At 45.3% G+C, this 17064-nt stretch overlaps 1 protein-coding gene across 1 annotated transcript in view; it reads left to right on the top strand.

Moving 5' to 3' along the window:
* Nucleotides 1-17064, top strand: part of ARHGAP32 (Rho GTPase activating protein 32) — a 179357-nt gene that overhangs the window by 131891 nt on the left and 30402 nt on the right. The gene's annotated exons all lie outside the window — the stretch shown is intronic.

The following is a 17064-nucleotide window of genomic DNA, read 5'->3' as shown; positions in this document are numbered from 1 at the left end:
GCCACTGTTGAATGTCTTTCATCTTCTGCATGATTTGAAAGATTTTAAGCTTGTAAGAATTTAAGATACCTTCAGCAATCTGTAACTACTGATTCCAGTAGTTCTGTTTGTCCAGAGCATGTTGTATATTAGATTTTTTTCATACAGAACATACAGGCAGCCCAAAAATGTTTATGCTGACTTGGATAGAACAAATTAGTTAGGTGCTGGAAACTTCTTTCTGTTTGGGGATTGATGGAAAAAGTCAGATATAACATAACTTGGAATTGTAATTGCTTCTGCTCCGGGTACATGACGCCATCTACTTCCTACTGCCTCTGGACAGTGGTGTATGGGATGAAATACAGGCAAATTAATAGCAAGCTCTGCTGAGGAAAGGAAAAAGAAACAGAAAGTGAGATCTTGGCTCTGATTCTGCTTGTCATCCAAGTGTCCACTGGAAGTGGTTGCAGATAGATGCGCTGGCATAACTGAGATCTCTGCAGAATTTACTGGGGGTGAAGCTTTTGTTTTATTCTTCCATTTAAAAACAATACTATACATTCCTCTATATAAAGATATATCTGTGTATCTTGTTTATCAAGAAGAGCAGTTTGAAATTGCTGATCTTTCTTAAAATGTCATGCAGCTGGCAGCTTGAGTTGGAAAGCTGGTTAACTGGTGTAGTTTTCATCTGTTTTCTCTATTTTAATGATGTTCCTTGTCTTATGAAATTGCTGACTTGATACTTTAAAACAAATAGACGCAATTCCAAAGTTGGACTTCTACTGAGGGAAATGCATTTTATCAGATCTTGCGTTAGAGCTTGGAACTTTTGGTTCTGTGGTAAAAAGCCCTGAACACCCTCAGCTATCGGCGCACCCCGTTAATCTGCACGCTGCCAGGTCAGGGAAACCGTTTTCGCAGCCATCGGTATCTCCAGCTTTTGTTATTTCTGGGAACACGCGATGTATTTGCTGGGATCGGTGTCACGTAGCTCATGGGCGACTCAAAGCACTGCAGCAGGTGGTCGTTCCGTAAATGCAGTATCTGCCTCTTGTTGTTTGAAGTTGATCTCGAAATACCGGGATCAGTCCGTTCTCTGTCTGCTGAAGCATGTGGACAAGGGCAACCTTAAACCTAAATACAGACCAGGCCGATAGGCACAATCATAAGCAAGTGTTTATTATTAAATACGGCTCAGGCAATTAAATGTCATGAGCTGCTAGTGAGTAGTTTCTCACTATGTTCTAATGAGAGATAACGAAGCAGCATAGAAGAATAGATTCTGTTTGGCTTTAACAGCACACCAGGGGGTGGATTTCCTCTTCCAGTCCTGGGAAATGTTGGTTATAGAGTTGATACCAAAAGCCCAAGTCCTATTAAAAGTAATAAGTTGAAAGATGCTGCCAAGCCATGAGGCTGTCCCTGTTGACCTTACAATTAAAGGCAAAAGACGCTTTAGAAGAACACTAATGAGCTTTCAGATGTAAGGGTTTTCGAAAGAATGTTGCGGGTGTTTCTGTAATCCTTCCTGCCCTTCTTTTGCACACGCAATTTGTGATACCCTCTCTTTGTAGCGTTATGCTTTCTATTTTTTCCACCTTGGGAAGGAACAGTACTGCTGGAAGGAGTCGGGGGGGAGATTCTTGTAGGTACGGCACGTTGAATGTGGTGTCAGAGAACTCGAGGAACCCATCTGCCTGCAGGCAAAAATGATGTGTGCTGTGCGGTGCATTTAGTGTATTCTAATCGATGGCTTCAACAGATATTTCCCATACGCTTTAATATCCACATAAATTAATTTCCTCCCTTTACCTATACTTCAAACATCAGATTGGCTTTTCCCAAGGAACAGAGACTTTTCTAAAAGGAACTGCTTGGAGCTTTTGTCCTTACTCGACATTAGCCTGGTATTTCGTCTAGAATTAATGTGAAGTTTTAGATTTGGGCTTGATAAGATGTACTTATCAACACGCAAGTTTTATTTTCTTTAATCAAAATAAGATGTGCAGAGCATCTAGGACATTTTGTGTCTCCAGCATAAAGCTCTTTGCCGTGAAGGAATTTACGAACATAGAACTCCTTGTGTTGTTTAATTGTCCATAGATTTGGCTGGGTTGAGTAATCTAATGGAAAGCAGATGGAAAGTGAAGAACTTCCTGCTCTGCGTTTTTATTATTATTTATAATTAGAGGTTTTGATTTGCAGAAGTGATAGGGACGGCATTTTAATAGAACCATAAAATATTGCAATGGTCTATAATGCAGTACAAGTAATGAAAAGGAAACGCAGGGAATGGGAAAAGAGGGTTGGATTTAAGTGCAAACTCTGCTTTTAAAAACAATAATTTCCTTGACTCTGGAACATCAGTGATAATGCAGCCAGTGCCCGCAATAAATGGATGAAAATGGACAATACAGAAAAACTGCCTGTTTTATTCAATTCTGAAAATGAAATGTAATAAGAAAGAATATTGGTTTTACCTTGAGTCACCTCTGAGATGTATTCGGCAATGAAGTTTGGATGGTCAAAGCGATCATCTCCTAAAATACTGCTAGGGGTAGATATGCTTGCAGAGATGGAGAGAGATATATGTGTGTGTGTGTGTGCATGTATGTGCACAAGCTATTGCCTGAAAAATAAAGTCAGCCTCATTGTTGCTCAACAAAATTGTTTAGCATTTTCCTCTTTCAACCTTTGTACGCATGAGAAAGTCATACAAGGAGAAAAACGGGTGCTCAGGAGGTCTTGGAAGTTACCTGATGAGTGGCATTTTCTCTTCAGTGTTGTATTTTTTCCCCCATTTTTTCATGTCCAGCTGTAAGAAAACGCCCTTTTCTCAGGTGGGATGCTCCTGACTATTTCTGTTTATGCAAAAACCCCTGCGAAGTTCCAGGAAGGTAGCATGGGCTCCTCAAACTCCAGATTTCTTGAGCCACTCTCCTTTTTTCTGTTTTTTTCCTGTATTCTTACTCAGATGCAATACACTAATGGTAACTTCTTACCCTAAATTATTATATTGCTATCTAATATTTCATAGCTAATACCATTTACTGACAATTTAGCTGAATTTCAGTATTACAAAAGATGGAATAATCTCGCATTTATAAAGATTTTTATAGAGATACACCATAAAGGTTGCATTTGAATGTCAGATATTCAGTGAGAAGTGAATCTTTTAAATATTCATTGTGCCACTTAGAAGAAAAAAAGGTGAAGAGCGTTTTTGGTTTTTTTTTTCCTTCTAAGTGATCATTTGGGAATTGCCTGTAGATTGTGACGGTGTTTCCGCTTCTCATTCGCTTCTGTCCATCTCCGGTTGGTCTTTCCTGGGAACAGTGTGTCTGTCTGTGTGTTCCTCCTCATAGTTCTGGATATTTCTAGTTTAACAATATTTCAAATCACATCCTGCGCTTCACCTCATGCGATTTGTTTCATGTCTCTTGCTGTCGAGTAGCATCTTGTTGTGTCCCAAATCTTTTCTGCAGTCTGCCCGCAGTAAATTCATTTGTTGGAAGGTTTGGAAACGTGGGTGCAGCTGGGGAGCATCTGGTTTCAGTGGGGAAACAGGTGCAGTTTGCAGAGGGTCAGTTAGAGCGTAAGTGAAGAAATAAGGGATAAGTAGGTAAGACTTCCCTTTTAAAAAAAAACCAACAAAACCAAAACACAACAAAACAAGCATTTTTAAAACTTTGGAGTCATTCTCACCAATTCCTCAGTCTCGCTTGGGACAAAAGAATTAATAATTCCTGGGTCCTAATGAATTTCCACAAAGTGTTCAGGGAATCAAGCAGCAAACAACTTGAAGGGTTGGGTCTGTGGACGTGGTTTGCGCTGCATATAGCTAAGCTGAGCTTTAGATGAAATGAACCCCTTTTCAATGGGTGCGTGTTTTAACCAACTTCTTTTTGTTTGTTTGTTTGTTTTTCTTTTTTTAATGACACCTTCCCAGTCTCCCCTGCCCATGGAGCCCGTCCAGCGTCCTGGAGCTACTTCCCCCCTTGTACGTTTTCATTTATTCCTTTTTTCTCTCACTCTTTCTCTCCCTGTCTTTCTCTCTGTATCTCTTTTTTTCTTCTTCCGTACATTCTAGTCAGTAGCACTGATTTTTTGAAGGATATTCAGGGAAAACAAAGCAAACCTTTAGGCTATTGTGCCTTTTTAAAAGCTCTTTGGATATAATACAGCAGGGAAACAAAGAATCTGATTCTAACTCTTTGCTGTTGGACATGATGCAGTCATTTTGAATCAATAAAACCATAACTGAAAGAAATTAAGTGCCAGGCAACCAAATAGGAAATGTCAGTTTGAAAGAAAGAGAAGTTAAAAATAGTGATGGAGAGAAATGGAACATGGCGCTGGAAGTTTGTTAGATGAAAGTTTTTAAGATGAATACAAGGAATGGCCAGATTTCTGGTTACTTAAAGCAACCTGGAAGGTTCACATCCCGAGTCACTCTCCTTTATAAGCTGTTTGTGAGAGGGAAGAGTTCAATGCTAGAGCAGCTATAATATTTCTGCTCTAAGGTATAAGGCTTCTTAGTGGTTCTGCTTGGTTTTCATGTGAAATTAATTTCTTTGGACAGCCGTGTCCCTTTGTGAGTCACGTAATTGCAACAGAGACTTGAAATTTGGCTGTTGCAAGTATGGAAGCTTCGAGGTCCTGTTCAGACTTTGCTGGTGTCAGGGAGAAGTTACTTTCTGGGCTCACGAAGCAGTTTTTAGACACTGAAGTTCTTTTTCGGCCCTCAGCTGAGACCTCAATAGGGAGGCAAGGGCTAGAATATGGTTTGGAAACTGAGGCAAAGTGCCTCTGAAAATGAGCTCTAAATCTTTAGTCTCCCGACCAAGCAAAGACCATTACTGTGCAAGTTACAGCTATGTTTGAAGTCACTAGCACTTGCCAATGTAAATTGAAGTCTATTTTATATAATTTTTTGAGCTCTTTTTACAGTGAAAACTCTGTTTACGGTGATAAGTGCACATAATACGTGTGTTTGCACTGGAATTGAGAATTAGCATCCACTCTGGTCGTACCTGAACCAGCTTTAAGCCCAGTAGTTCAGGTACCGGTAGCATCCTCCTTCATCCCCAGCAGCTCCAGTTTGCTGGGGATTTGGCTGCTTATTCAACTTATTTCATCTCGCCTCGTCTTTTATTTTTTGCTATTCATCCTGTGACCTTGGCATATCGCTTCACTTAGACCTCTTTTGCACATAGACATTGCTAGTTAAGGATCCTTCAGGTCTAGAACATGCCAGAGAAGCAACACTTTAGAATGGATAACGCTGAAACCTGGATTTCTCTGGCACTATCTCTCTAATCACTGTCTCTGCAAATCAAACTGTTCATCTCCTGCAGTTTGTTCCAGGAGATGTTTTAATTTAACTTTGTCCTTTCTCTTGCCTGCTCTGTGTCCCTCTGCCCTCTCCCCACCCGCCCTTTAATGATGTGCAGATCTGGAGCTGGATAGTGTAAAGCCAGGCTCCGCATGTCTTGCAGAGGCTCTGAACCAGGCCCAGCTGAGCTCAGGTAGAGCCCATTACGTACCATTAGTCTCTCGGTGTCCTAACCAAGTCTAACACTGTACGTGGTAGCAATAACCATTTACTAACACCCTAGGTTTGCTTACGGAAGCTAGATGTAGTTGAAATAGTTAATTATACATTTTTTATATATTAATATCTGTCGGCTAGAAAAGTCAATGCCTAATTCAAAGAATCTACCTTCTCACAGGCAGATTTTCTGCAAGTTATTTCATTCAAGTCAATGAAGTCCAAATCTTAAGAGTCCTGCTTAAGCTAAACTGGGTCTTATATTGTGAATGCTCAGCAGTGTCAGTGGCTATGTGGCCATTTGTCTGTGTACCATACATTAGCTGCTTTTTTCCTTTTTTTCCCTCGACTGCTGACATTCTAAATGTAAAGCGTTCTTCTTTTCCCAGGCTTTCAATTTGTGCCTCAGAAAGATATATCCAAAGAGTGTGCCAAACCCCGTTTGACCATGTTCTGGAGGAAAGAACTTGTTTGAATAAGAGAGAAAAGAAATGTGGTTAAATACTATAGTTTTATGGCGACGGAAATGCGTACCCAGTTGCACAGTGATAGCAGAAAACAACGGTGCTGTGTTGTTATTGTCATGGCAACGTCGATACAGCTTTTCAGAACTAACATTAAGTAAAATTAAAGTGTTCTAGTGGAACTAAGGAACTGAGATATGTCTCTGGTACGTTTTATATCTGTTATTGAGAGGTATTTGATAACAGACATTTCAATTTTGTTAAGTCATATCTGGACTTTTGTTTTCCTGGATCGCCTAAGTGTTTAAGAGAAAATTTAATTGGAATTTTAGGAGAGACAGAGTAGCAAACTCTAAGATTTGTTTTCCAGCAGGCTGGATCAGGGCTTTACAGTAAGGCAGGCAACATGTCACAGTTCTTGCAAAATGTTCAGACAGCATGTTGTCCTCTTGCATCCATCTGCCTCTGCTGAAATCCTGGCCTGTATTTCCGTCGTCACCTTCTAAAGCCACCGAGGGCGGATTTATTTTTTAATTAGGCTTTTATCACTGTAATAAGTGTTGGATGCTTGCGTTTTTTATCAGTATTATTTTGCTGGTAGTTGTTTGCATCTTGGATACATTAGGAGAGCCAAACTTAGTCTTCCATCATTATGTTACATTTCTTGCCTTCAGTGCAGTGAATTCTAATGAAGTGCTTATTTAGTCTGAATTGCTCCAGTAATTACCTGTTTTTAGGAGAAGGGGATTTATTGCCATGACTGCCCAGGACTGAGCACAGCTCTACGATGTGTTGTTGCAGTGGTTAGTCTTTTTAGGTCCTTGAATTCATGTGCAGAATTGAAGTACAAATCACAACTGCAGCAGCATTTTCTTGTTTTTCATTCCCTTGGAGTCTTCCCTTCTCTTTGCTCTCCCTCTCTTGTTTCAAGTGATTCTTCCTCCTTTTTTTCCTTCCCATTTTTGGCAGAAATAGACAGGGATGAGAACTGTGGGCTGATCTGTGGAAATGCTGCTATATAGAGGATGCATCTGGTCTCCTATGAAAGTCACACCATAAAAATCTGTGATTCTGCCGGGAAGTATGAGTTTGAGAGAACAGCTCCCCAGAGCCCGTGTGCTGGGAACGGATCTGACAGAAACTCAGAGTTATAGATTCTGTGCGCATTGGACAAGCACGTATGGGGATGAGCATCCCAACAGCGGCAACCTGCGTCCTGCCCTGGGTACTGAAACGTCTCCCACCCTTTCTGGGGGACTGAACTCAGCAAAAGTCGAATTTTGAATCTGAAATACTTCTCTTGTCTACCTAAATAAAATCTATAAATCTTGCCTAGCTCATAAGTGAGAGACGAGCAAGAATTTGAAGTATTTCAAAGAAGTTCCTAAGGATACATAACATTAGGAAGTCACTGCGTTATTTTCTTCCTTCTTAATCCTTTAATCCTTTAACAGTGCAGATGTTTTCTGACAGCAGCAGTAAGAACCAAGCAGGCATTGTGGCAGTATTTTTTATGCACTCGTGGCTGTTTCTTGCCCACAGCCCATGGAGTTTTAGGTAATGTTGGTAGTTGCTGCAGTATTTGCAGTCTGTGCAAATAGATGTTTTTGTACCATTTCCTAGGTGCTATTCAAGACGCCTGATTTGAAAGTGTGGGGGATTTTTTTTCCTGTAGAAGAGAAGGGATTTGGGTATTACTGAAAGATCTGGGGAAGCAGGAAACTTGGTAGGGTAGGAGACTTTGTAGTTTGGGGCAAGGAGAGAAGTCTGGACTAAAAAAAAATGACATCTGCAGGCTCCGGGGAGATGAGAAGGACACAGTTCGGTTCTGCTGTTTCATTTATTTCTTTTTTTAACTGAAGTCAAAAGAGAGTTTTCTAACCTGTTACAAGACCTGCTTGTCTTCTCTCTCCCAGCCCCCCAAAAAGGGGAGTATTTTTAATTTCAGAAACAAATATGTGTGCAAAGCAAAGAGTTTACAGGGATCATTTATTTCACATGAGCATTGCCTTGTACCCTGTGTAATTATTCACACAAGGGCGAACTGAGTGAAAAGGTGATTGCTCGGGTGACCTTTGGCTGCTTTGTACAATATCAGGAACCGCACAGGTGCAGGGAATCAGTGAATGGCTCTGTCTCCAGACTCACTCATGGCGTAGCTGAGTCAGCTAGAAGTAGGAAAAAGATGGGACAGAAAGCCGACACAGCTTATCCGCCAAAATAAATACAACCCCCCAACCAGCATATCTGGCAGTTCCACTGGGAGGCACTACTGGTGTAAGGACAGCTCTGGCAATCGGCCTCTCCTGGAATCACAGGTAAGAGGAGGGGACAGATGAACTTCTGTATTCCCTGCTGTGCAATTCCTCCCTTACGTGTGGTCGCTCGCAGCCTCCGAGACCTTTCTGAAGAAGCTGAACCCATAGCCAGGAGCTTCAGGCTTCCCCAGTTTTGACAGGTAATTCTGTGGCAAGTCTTGGCTATGTTTCCTGGGGAATTTTAACTGCAAAAGAAAATGAGCAAGTGTGGTGTATGGATCTGTGCAGTCTGTACGCATCGGTCCGGAAATAATTATGTAGAACTGTGTATAATAAAGAGAATTATTAGCGTTTCTGTTACGCAAACATTCACGGCATTTGGGGCTGGCATGTCTAACCTTTTTTTGAGAGGCTGAATCCATGGAAATAGGATGACTGCTTGTGGAATAAAGCGGTAAAAGTTGGTGAGTGCACCAATGTGCTATTAATAAGGCCAGTTTTCTTTTCACATGTTCTGTGCTTCTTTCTCACTCTGCCTGCTCTCCACTTATTCAGGTTGGGGGGTTTGTTATTTTTAAACTAGATTTTTTTTTTTTTCTTTCTCACAAGCTCTGTCAAAATGGAACTTAACTCTAATAATAGTTGGCTTGAGCAAAACTCTGCAGTTACACTAAAAGCTTTGAAATCATGGGAAAAGGTAGTTTGTCCTGCGCTGCTTTTCCTCCTCTTTTCTCCTGAATAATTCTGTAAATTAGTCAGAGAGCCAAGTTGTGACTTAGAAAAGTCAGGAGGCTTTGCTGATCTGAAGTTTCATCTGCCGGATTTCATTTAGGAGCTCGTGTCAGTGCCGCACTCGTTCTTCTTCAGCATTTAATCCTGTAACTGCTGTGCGGAGTTTGCATCAAATTCTTCGGCTTGTTCTCATGGGAACTTGCTTTTGCTCTGTTACCTGCTTGGCTATGTAATATTACATCATTCCTAACTGGTTTTATCATTCACAATGAAATATTTGGAATATTTTGCTTGCAAACCTGGATAGCCGTGGCAGAACACGTCTACGTGCACCATTCTTGCCCAGGTTCTCTGTGACATGAGGTACCTTCATGTCAAACCTGGTTTCTGTGAGCTTTGGGAACTAAATAGATTTATTTCGAGGTTCTCCCATGGCAGTCTGTTGCGTGGTGTGCTGTTCTGACAGAGATTTTTTTTTTAAGCTCCCAGTCTGCTTGCATTTATAATCTTAGTTTCTCCCCAAAACTCTCTTTTAAAAATGGGGTTTTGTTTATTTGGGCGGTTCTTGTTTTGTGTTTTGAGAGTATTTGATTGCAGGATAAATCTAGCTGAGTAAGAAGCAGCACTGAAAAACACTGGCTGCCCAACTTCTAATAATGGCTTGAAGCTTCCTTCAGTGGTTAAGTTTGCAAAACCAGAAAGTGGAAGAAGCTACAAGGATGTATTAATAACATTTTTTAGGTTACTTTGCCTTCCCAGTTCTTTTGTCTGAAATAACTTTTGGAGGATAGGTTAAACTTAAGAATGCTTTAAGGGCTGAACTTGTGACAAGCGTATGGATGCAGCCTTTTTGTCCCTGATTTGAAATGCTTGGGCTCGTTAGTTGTGTTTAAGGGACAGACATTCGTTATGTACCTCTTCTGCTCCACTGCAAGCTGATGAACACCGAAGTAGTGGAGAATGCATCTTTTTGGCTTGTTTTTGTTCCTTAAAATTGGCTGGCAAAAGAAATTAGGAACAGAAAATAAGACCCATGTGTGAAGATGAAGGTGATACCCAGATTTACAGCTGAGGGAGCTCTGTATTCCTGGTGATGCAGCTGCTGTTATATTCCTGCTCTGATTAGCAAAAATGGGATTGTGCCATCTCTGGCCATTATTTGAAACTGCACACCAGCAAATGGTGTGAACTGGAACAGTTTGTCACAACATGGTTAATCAGCCTTGCAGGATTCTGCCTGCCCAAGCCTGGCCTACATTAAAAAGTAAAAAAAAACCCTGACGTAGGGACCATATAACACATCCTGGCAGTTTTGGGTGGCTGAGAGCGTTACTACTCCACAGTCCTGCATATTGTTTTGCTATTTGGAATGGTCGTACATGCATGTTGCATGTAAATTTTGAATAGCGTTGCTTCTGTTGTATTCATTCCCCATTTGCGTTGGGATTTTACCAACTGTCAATGGATTCGATAGGAAGAACACTCCTGGAATGGTGAGTTGGTAGCAGGAAGAAGGTTTTTGTATTCGGAATTACACATAAGCACATGTAAAACCGGATTTAGGAGTCATGCTTGGCTGCTAAGGAAAAAAGTAATGTGATAGTATGATCGTTGTCCAAGCAAAACAATTCCAGTAATAAGTACCAAGTATACTAAGTAGCTGGGGAACAAGCAGCATTTGGAGATATGAGTCAACAAACAATTTTCAAAATAACACATTTGCTTGATGAGAAACTGTGAACACCAAAAGGAATGAGTTTTACCCTTCTGATGACCAAGATGTCTACATAAATAGAAGCAGATTCCTCTGTAATCCTTCTGACCCTGAGGTTGTCCAACTTATCTGGTGAGCCCACATTTTAAAGTGTGTGATGGCAATTACCGAGGTTGACGAAATGCACTGCAGCCTCGTTCGAACTGAGGAGCTTGGGGTCAGCGTGATTAAACAGAACAGCAGCGGCATTTATTCCTCGAGCACGCCATCGATGCAGGTAACGCCACCAGCTTGTCTGGCACTGCAAAAAGAGTGGAAAACTTGGCTGAAGTTTCCCCAACCCCCTGACCCTCGTGGGTTTGTCCTCGCTGGCCTCGGTGTGGCTGAGCAGGGATGCCCCACATGGGCTGAAGTCGAGGTATGGCATGTAGTGCTTTCTGCTCCGGAGCGTGGTGTGTCGCTACAGTCATTTTTTGGAACTGGGCATAAACTAGGTCGCTGTAAAATAATCCGTGTTGTTTTGCTTTGGTTTTGAATAGCGGAACTCCCGGGGAATTTTTAATTGTGTTTGTTTTCAGTGAACTGATCGATGCGGCTGCAAACTGTGTAACAGCCGCTCGGAGTGGGAGAGGGTGTAATTTATTTAGGGCTGTAATTACATTAATAGAACAGACACCCTGGGTGCAAAGTGCTGTCCCCAGAGCTCAGGGGCAGATGGGCCCACGTGTCCGGGCTCTGGGTTTGGGAGTGCTTCCATCAAAGCTTCCAGGTGTGCCCAGCCTTTCTCCCTTCCTTCTGGAGATGCTGAGACCCCTTGTAGCTTGGACTTGAGGATTTGCAGCGTGAGCGGTGACACCTGCACTTAAATGATGGTGCGGATGTACTCTGTGGTCTTTAAAACCGGGTTTTGCCATTGCTGCTCTGTAGTTTTCGGGGCATGCAGGTGCAGTTTAGCAGCATGCAAGGAACGAGAAAGGTATGCGTAAATTTGAGCATAGCTCTCCTGGCCCCATTCTTTGCCCCCGTGTATTTTTCCAGCTGGAAAAGGATGCCAAGCCGGGATCCATCCTGATAACAGAGGCTGACGCGAGGTCATGGGTTATGTTGAGACAACCCAGAGGTCTGACACTGCATTGCTGATCCCCTGCCCTTTGTCCACCCCCGGACCGCGGGGTCATTGCCCAGCCGGGGGTCCAAAGCGCTCCGGGGGAGGGAGCAGGGACAGGTGGGGACCCCCAGCCGCACCGCGTTCCGGGCTGCGGGACCCCCAGCCCCACCGCGCTCCGGGCTGCGGGGACCCCCAGCCCCACCGCGCTGCGGGCTGCGGGGACCCCCAGCCCCACCGCGCTCCGGCCTGCGGGACCCCCAGCCCCACCGCGCTCCGGCCTGCGGGACCCCCAGCCCCACCGCGCTCCGGCCTGCGGGACCCCCAGCCGCACCGCGCTCCGGGCTGCGGGACCCCCAGCCCCACCGCGCTCCGGGCTGCGGGACCCCCAGCCCCACTGCGCTCCGGGCTGCGGGACCCCCAGCCCCACCGCGCTCCGGGCTGCGGGACCCCCAGCCCCACCGCGTTCCGGGCTGCGGGACCCCCAGCCGCACCGCGCTCCGGGCTGCGGGGACCCCCAGCCCCACCGCGCTCCGGGCTGCGGGACCCCCAGCCCCACCGCGTTCCGGGCTGCGGGACCCCCAGCCGCACCGCGCTCCGGGCTGCGGGGACCCCCAGCCCCACCGCGTTCCGGGCTGCGGGACCCCCAGCCGCACCGCGCTGCGGGCTGCGGGACCCCCAGCCCCACCGCGCTCCGGGCTGCGGGACCCCCAGCCGCACAGCGCTCCGGGCTGCGGGACCCCCAGCCCCACCGCGCTCCGGGCTGCGGGACCCCCAGCCGCACAGCGCTCCGGGCTGCGGGACCCCCAGCCCCACCGCGCTCCGGGCTGCGGGACCCCCAGCCGCACAGCGGTCCGGGCTGCGGGACCCCCAGCCCCACCGCGCTCCGGGCTGCGCCGAGCGGCAGTCGGGAAGCGGAGCCGCCCCGGCCGCTGGCACCCGGGGCTCCGGGGGGGGGAAGGAGGCACCTGCGGGAGGTGGAGCCGGCGGGGCCGGGCCGGGCTGGCCGGGGAGGGGCCTGGCAGGAGCCGCAGAGGCGGCGAGTTCCCCCCGCAGCTCCCGGTTCGCGCTCCGGGCTGAGCTGAGACCCCCGGGCTGCGGGCCGGGACCCAGCGCAGAGCTCCCCTGGCTGCCGAGGAGGCGAGCAAGGTAAGAGAGCTCTCTTCTCGCTTCTGTCTTCTCTTTTATTTTTTTTTATCTTCCTCTTCCTCACATTAGCGTCTTTCTTATGTAAGCCTCGCAGAGTATTTTTAGGTTCCTGAGCCCACTTGTTGCTTAGTAACTCGCCAGCTATTTAATTTGCGGTTTTGGAGAATTAATGTCTTGGAATTAAGAATTTTTCTTTGCTGGCAATGTTGCATCGGGAAAGAGGCGGCTTGATGCATAGTGCTGGAGTTAAGGTCTCCCACCTGGGGACAAGGGTGCCAGGCTGGGCTGGGAGGCGTCCTGCACACGGACAGGACATTGTGCCCCGGCAGAACTGATCGTACACAGGAGCAACGCCATCCAGGCTCTTAAATGACTTGCATGGTGGAGGGGTAGCCTGGGATCATGTTTTTAGGCATGAAAAAATACCTAATGCTCAATGATTTCCAATGATGCTCTCTCATCTGACACCGCGGCTGCTGCTTGTGGTCCCGTTTGTTTCTGCTGTGAGAGATAATCCTCAGGGATCTGTGCCCTTGGGCAGGTTGCCTGGCTTGGTGATTGGCTTCTCTTGCCAACCGAAAACTTATTAACACCACATATTCCCTCCCACCTTACTAATTTTACTTCCATTTCCCTTTTGCTGATCTCTGACTTCAGGCTTCTATTGTACCTTTCTAGTCGCTAGGTCTGTACTTGTAAACTGTTTTATTGGATTTAGTTTAGGGTCATGCCTGTGTAGCAATCCGGAGCCTCTTTCATGTCCGGGATGCTTTGTGCCAGGATTCCCACCCAAATGCCAGGGGAGAAGGAATTTGGGCTCTCAGGCTCCCGGCGCTGCCCGCCTCGTCCTTGGGGTTGCAGAGATGTGAGATCAGTGCTGCTGCTCAGATTTTTACCTCGCTCCCAAAGAGGCAGCTGACAGATGGGGATGTCTACAATTTGAATTTCAATAGATTTTTGCATATCACTGTATTTTTTGTTTTCCCTCCCTCCCCAGCCTGGCACTCTGAGGACACAGGATGCATTCCTAAGCATTAATATTATTGACGCTGCTGTTCAGGAGCAGGGGGCTTCCTATTTAAAAATGCAAGTGCTTTGTTTGCTGGAGCCCCAGGGCAGCGAACAGCATGCTCTGAAAAATAAAATACCCAGGGAGAGTTGTTACTGTGATCACAGTAGACACTTTGCAAGTAGCCATGGCTCGTCTGTTCGTATTTGTTCAGAAAACCTCCTAGAAGCTATAGTCCATTTTAAGGACTAAACGCCCTGCAGGATCTTATTATTTAAGACAGAGAAGACAGGAGGCCGTCCTGTTCCACTCTTCCCCCACCTCTTTTGTTCTGGGCACCACACAGGCACGATAAAAGAGTCTTGTTTGAAATCAAAGCTCTGGACTGGTAAGATAAAGGCAGAGAATAAAGCAGGCAAAACAATACAACATCTGCATTCCTAAGTCGTAGAAAGCAGATTTAGTTCTCTGCAAATCCCCAAACGTATTGGGCCCAATTTTCATTTTCGGGGAAGCTTTTTTACACTTCTTTAGCCGTGTGAGGAGGACGTATGGGAAGACATAATTTTCATCCTTTTTAAGGCTATCGTATCCTGCCAGTGCTGTATAAAGTGACTGTAACGTGAATGAGGCTCATGTTCCTTGTCTTCAATACTGTTTCCACTCCAGGTGAGTGGGAATTTTGCTTCCAAAGGCAGAATCAGCTCGGGCCTTAGTGCAGGTGCATGTAGCAAAAGTATAATGAATTTAAAAAGTCAGGGTTGTAAATAGAAAAAGAACTGGAACTGTATCAATCTTGGAAGAGTAAGTGACTGTAATTTGAAAACAACTGGTCCGGGCTGTGAACAGCTGCCCTCTGGCTAGTGAAAGTGGAGATCGGCATCTTCTGAGAAGGGATTGGGAGAGCAGCAGTGATCTTACTGGTCATACTGGGAGTACCGCGTACTTCAGTAGAGCCTTTATGCTGAGGATTGGAGTAACAGCTGTGCCCTGTGGTTTAGGAAAAGGGAGGCAGTGTGCTTTGACCCGAGTCTCCTCCTTATTGCACATGGATTGCTCGCGTCCCCTCCCGATGGAATAAAAGGTGCCTTCCCAAAGCAAACACCCTCTCGCTCCAGGATTGGGCTTCATCTGCCAAACTCGTAATTATTCAGCTTCTGTTGTTTGTTGATTCACGTCGGATCATTTTCCATCCCTCGCCTCCTCCCACCACCCACGCTGGAGCGTGCTGCCGTGCCAAACCGGAGCAACTCGCCTGCCGTGGCCACTCCGGTTCTCCTGCTTTAGCTGATGCCAGGGTTGGGCTGAAGCGTGATTTGTGTTTGAGCGACTGGTGAAAGCTCCGGGCCGCGTGCGTGTGTCCAAAGTGCTTGATGTTATTCAGGGTTGGCTTGGGTTACTGTCACTTTGGGGAAGATCTCCTGCAGCCCTTCCAGCATCAGCAGCAGAAGGAGGAGCGGTGTGGGTGAGGCAGCCGTGCTGCAACTTCGTTTAAACTGGTTTGAAGATTTTTGATCAAGGAAGGACCCTGCATGGGTTTGCAAAACCATCCAGATGGTTTTGAGTAAGGGAGGTTAGGTTAGGTGGCATCTTGGCTCTTGGCTGTTCCCACCCGTTTCCCTTATTTGCAACTATCCGGAGAGTATCTGACACGCAATTACCTGGTTGATGTTGATGCTTCCTTGGTTATTGATGTTGATTCTTACCTGCTTGTTCTTCATGCTGCTGCACCACGTGAGGTTCAAGATAATATATTGATAACCTATGACACCTTTCATGGGACACACCATCACCTTTGGGGTCGTTATAAAATAGGGCTTCTTGTCAAACTGTAGGAATTGTATATTAGAGATACATTCAAGTTCCAGTATCACCTTCTTTTTAGTGCAAATTCAGTGTTACATGGAGGCCATTTGGGTGTAGTGTGTGTTCGGGTGTGCAGGGTCAAATGATCAGGATATCCTGAAGTGAAATAGGTGGAAGACTCAACACCATCTCCTGATAGACAAAGCTGAGGTTTGGTTGTACTGGTGATACTGTTACCCGAGTCAGAACATTCTTTTTCAAGGACTACACTAAACTCTGCTAGATCACACAGAGGGTTAGCAAAATGTAGTATGAATGAAGGAGAAAAAAATATATTGCAGGTGTTTCTCACTAGTTTTCTCCTAGCTCTGCATTTCCCAGTTTGCTCCCTTCGTCTCCCAGTCCCACCGCTGGCCTCGTGACCTCTGTCACGTCACCTGAGCTGCCTTGTGTGCTAAATGCCCTCATCTCTATCAGTTTGTTTTCAGCCCCCACTCGTTTTCCAGTGTTGGCTTCTGATAAATTGCTTCCTTTGAACTACAACCCCATCTATAATTATTTCCTCACCTCCAGTTACAAGCCCTCAAGGTTTTACCTGCCAAAGCCCATCCCTGCTGCAGTGGCACTCTTAGTCAGCGCTGCTTTTTTTTCCCAGATACAATTCAAACATGTTAATAGAATTAATAGATTGACCTTGTCAGCCCTTGTACCTTTGAAACCTCCCTCATTTTGCCTTCAGCTGACTGATTCCTATCTCCTAACCATATACCACATCCCTCAGGGCAGGTATGTTGTACTGCAGGGAGTTAATTCAGAGATGTCCTGCGGTCTGTTTGTTCAGGAGGTCAGGTCATATTATCTTAATGCTCCCTCACGGCTTTACAGTCTAAAAAAACAGGCATATCTTTGCTCTGGAAGGTATTGCCGATTTTTTGGTATCAAACTTTGCTATCTGTGGGTAGGTGACGTACTTGTGCATCTAGGTAACCTTGTGCTTATAGTTCTTATTCCATTATAGAAACAAATTTGGCAACAAGAAGCGTGGAAATTGTCATTGTAAATAGTTCATGGGGTTTGTATACATTTCCTCATTGACACAAATAAACCTTCTCCAGACAGTTCAAACTGTAGCTAATCCTTGTGCATATCATTACAGATGTGTGTGTTCAAATAAATAATGTTGAAAGCAATCGATGCTGCTGGTCAGATATGCTTTAGCTTTTGAATTTGCAGTCTTCTCTCTCTGGGAGAGGATTAATTAGACCCAAATGCCGCGAAAGCTAACAGAGGT

This window comes from Caloenas nicobarica, chromosome 26 (genome assembly GCF_036013445.1).
Source record: "Caloenas nicobarica isolate bCalNic1 chromosome 26, bCalNic1.hap1, whole genome shotgun sequence".
Lineage (NCBI taxonomy): Eukaryota > Metazoa > Chordata > Aves > Columbiformes > Columbidae > Caloenas > Caloenas nicobarica.
Note: the sequence above shows the minus strand (reverse complement) of the source record. Positions and strands in the feature narration are given on the sequence as shown.